General features: G+C 35.1%; 1 pseudogene; it reads right to left on the bottom strand.

Moving 5' to 3' along the window:
- Nucleotides 1-457: 457 nt before the first annotated feature.
- On the bottom strand, nt 458-1269 carry LOC137220606 (poly(A) polymerase alpha pseudogene; annotated as a pseudogene).
- Nucleotides 1270-4222: the final 2953 nt, after the last annotated feature.

Here is a 4222-nt window from a genome sequence, read left to right as displayed (position 1 = left end):
ACTCTTAATACTTTGAAGGAGAGAGAGGAAACAGAACCAAAAATGATTGGAATCACATGATAATTGTCAAATGAAATGTATTTGTTCAAAAATGTTTATTGTAATATATGATAATAATGCTCAGAGGAGAGAGTCCAGGTGTTTCAGTCCCACTTACCTTAGTTGCTCTCTTGACTCCTGTTACTTCTTATTCTTCTCAGCTACACTATTTTCTTTCTTTTCTTCCTTCCTTCTCTGCCTCCCATGGACTTAGCCAACAGCCTCATTAGTGCTTTCTCTCAATGACATGTTCCTCCTTCTAATGTCACTATGTTATTGCTCTTTGTATTAATACATCACCTAAATCATTAATGGTGGCAGTCTACACTCTACATTCTAGATGGAACGTATGTGGGTTATGGGTTAGCAGGCTGACAAGATAGGTCACTTGATTTCTTTTTTTTTAATCAATTTTATTTTAACATAACCTAAACACATACCATTTAGAAAATACGAAGAAAAATTTACATACAAGTGTTGATGCTATTGCATTTGGATAAAGCTGGCAAGTTCATGCTACTAGCATAGCTCAGGAAACACCACAGAGGAAAACTAATATATTGGAATAGATGCTGTGGTGTTTGGCCCACAGCTTGATAGCTTGCAGGATTAACCTGAAGCTGTCAATGTTTGGTACTCGATGTAAAATTTCATTGGTTACCCTGCATCTTATATGTAAATTTTTAAGCAGACTATCATCTCTAAAGTCCAGGTCTTCTGGAATAGTCTGCAAGTGCTAATCTTGCAAACAAAATAGCAATCTCTATCCCAGAACACAGTTTGATAACTGGTACAAATGCCTCTGTAACAGCTCTTAAATTGATTTCTTCCTGTAATTTCAATTCATCATAGAATGAGGCGAAAAAGTCACTTCAATCACCATGTCTTGGAGCAACACACAACACAACAAGATCGGCACCTTTTTTATGTACTCCTAATTTATAAGTTCCAAATGTAAAAATTTTTCCTCCAACATTTTCAATTACACATTGTGGAAGATTCTTGCTTTCACTGATTTCTTGTATCCACTCTTTTACCAGTTTATTTAATTTTCCCAAAATTTAAATTCTGTGCTGCAATTCCTCTTCCTCTTCAAAAACCCCAAAGGGCTTCAGTCTCAATTAGTTTCTGTGTAAGTAGGTAGTCAGTCTCCTTGGGGGCTGCTAAGCTGATGGGAGAGGTAATGTCCTAGTGCTTCTGTGGCTGCTGTGTTTGTTGTGATCCCTGCATTGAAACTGGCCTGGAAACTCTACCACCCCCAACCCTGCCACCACCCCGGACATGATCCACTGAGGCAGGAGGGAGGCAAGGGCCTGCCTCAGCACTGGGTCCAACACCAATTCTTGACTAAACATGACGATGAGCCATGAGAGCTTATACTTAGAAAGGTATTACAGCAAGGAATCTTAGTATTTAGAGGGAATAAAAGAGTAAAAGTGATAATCATATACCTCACAGGAATTTACATTTAATTAGGAAAACCTTACATCAAATAACATTCAAATTCTAACCGATGTTTGTGTTTGACGTACAATGAACAATAAAGAAGGTTCCCACTCTACCCTCATTATAAACACATTGGAGGCAGATTTTTCTCATGGTTCTGACAGAGCTGGAGACATTCTCTTCTTAGTTTGAACTACATAGAGTAGTTAGATACTAAAGGACCAAATGAGGTCTGTCTCAATCTTCTCAAAAATAAACAATTTTTGAAAATTTAATGGTAAGTTATAAATCATGGCATAACAGGACTTTTTAGAGAACAGATTACTTCTAACATTTAATCATATAATGTTTTGTTTTAAAAACAGGATAAATAGATTATTTTAGTTTAGGAACAAATGCATCAAGGGTGCTGCTGTTGATGAGACACTGCTCTTTTTCTAGGCATTCTCTTCTGCCCATGATTTTGTACTGATTAAATTTAAACACATCCTGTTCCACCAGTTGTAAGATCTAATTTTGTCCTTTAGTCCTCTGAGTATAGAGAGATTTAACTCTTTTGTTTAACATTATTCACTTACAAAAAAAATTCACATGGTACTTTGGCTGGACTATTCTAACTTTCTAAAATAACTCCATTTAAGAATATACCTTATGCTTAAACACTTTTTTGACATTGTCCAGGTTTTTCTGCTAAGATTCTTCTTTTGTTCTCATTTGACTTCTCATTTTTTAAAGTAGATCTCATTTTCATGTTTGTAGAAGCCATACTTTTTTAAGCAAAACCTTCAATGCAGCCATTATTCTCCACTTTTATCTACAAATATTTTGAATATCACTCTAAGAGAGTTATTTAATGATGCATTTATATAACTGTTCCAAGGAGTGGAGGACATATTTAAAGTGATGAAAGGGAAAAACCTATAACCAAGATTGCTCTACCCAGTAAGGATCTCACTCAGATTCGACAGAGAAATTAAAACCTTTACAGACAAGCAAAAGTTAAGAGAATTCAGCACGACCAAACCAGCATTACAACAAATGCTAAAGGAACTTCGCTAGGTAGGAAACACAAGACAAGGAAAAAACCTACAAAAAACCCCACAAAACAATGAAGAATATGGTAATAGGAACATACATATTGATAATTACCTTAAATGTAAATGAATTAAATGCTCCAACCTAAAGACATAGACTGGCTGAATGGATACAAAAACAATACCCGTATATATGCTGTCTACAAGAGACCGACTTCAGACCTAGGGGCACATGCAGACTGAAAGTGAGAGGATGGAGAAAGGTATTCCATGCCAAAGGAAATAAGAAGAAAGCTGGAGTAGCAATTCTCATATCAGACAAAATAGACTTTAAAATAAAGACTATTACAAGACACAAAGAAGGACACTACATAATGATCAAGGGATCAATCCAAGAGGAAGATATAACAATTGTAAATATATATGCACCCAACATAGGAGCACCTCAATACATGAGGCAAATGCTAAAGCCATAAAAGGGGAAATAGACAGTAACACAATAGTAGTAGGGAAATTAACACCCTACTTTCACCAATAGACAGATCATCCAAAATGAAAATAAATATGGAAACACAAGCTTTAAATGACACATTAAACAAGATGGAATTAATTGATATTTATAGGAGATTCCATCCAAAAACAACAGATACACTTTCTTCTGAAGTGCTCATGGAACATTCTCCAGGATAGTTGATATCTTGGTTCACAAATCAAGCCTCGGTAAATTTAAGAAACTTGAAATCATATCAAGTATCTTTTCCGACCACAGCTCTATGAGACTAGATTTCAATTACAGGAAAAAAAAACTGTAAAAATACAAACACATGGAGGCTATACATTATGCTACTAAATATCCAAGAGATCACTGAAGAAATAAAAAGGAAATTAAAAAATACCTAGAAAAAAATGTCAATGAAAACACGATGGCCCCAAACCTATGAGATGTAGCAAGAGCAGTTCTAAAAGGCAAGTATATATCAATATAATCTTACCTCAAGATACAAGAAAAATCTCAAATAAACAACTTAAGCTTATACCTAAAGCAATTAGAGAAAGAAGAACAAAGAAACCCTAAAGTTAGTAGAAGGAAAGAAATCATAAAGATCAGATCAGAAATAAATGAAAAAGAAATGAAAGAAACAATAGCCAAGATCAATAAAACTAAAAGACGGTGCTTTGAGAAGATAAACAAAATTGATAAACCATTAGCCAAACTCATCAGGAAAAGAAGGGAGAAGGCTCAAATCAACAGAATTAGAAATGAAAAGTAGAAGTAACAAGAGACACTACAGAAATACAAAGGATCATGAGAGATTACTACAAGCAACTCTATGCCAATAAAATGGACAACCTGGAAGAAACGAAAAAAATTCTTAGAAAAACACAACCTTCCAAGACTGAACCAGGAAGAAATAGAAAATAAAAACAGCCCAATCACAAGCACTGAAATTGAAACTGTGATTAAAAATCTTCCAACAAAGAAAACCCCAGGACCAGAAGGCTTCACAGGCAAATTCTATCAAACATTTAGAGAAGAGCTAACACCTATCTTTCTCAAACTCTTCCAAAATATAGCAGAGGGAGGAAAACTCCCAAACTCATTCTACAAGGCCACCATCACCCTGATGCCAAAACCAGAAAAAGATACCACAAAAGAAAACTACAGGCCAATATCACTGATGAACATAGATGCAAAAATCCTC

The sequence above is a fragment of the Pseudorca crassidens genome, chromosome 3, assembly GCF_039906515.1.
Source record: "Pseudorca crassidens isolate mPseCra1 chromosome 3, mPseCra1.hap1, whole genome shotgun sequence".
In the NCBI taxonomy this organism is placed as follows: domain Eukaryota; kingdom Metazoa; phylum Chordata; class Mammalia; order Artiodactyla; family Delphinidae; genus Pseudorca; species Pseudorca crassidens.
The sequence above is the reverse complement of the archived record's forward strand: the minus strand, read 5'-3'. Positions and strand labels throughout refer to the sequence as shown.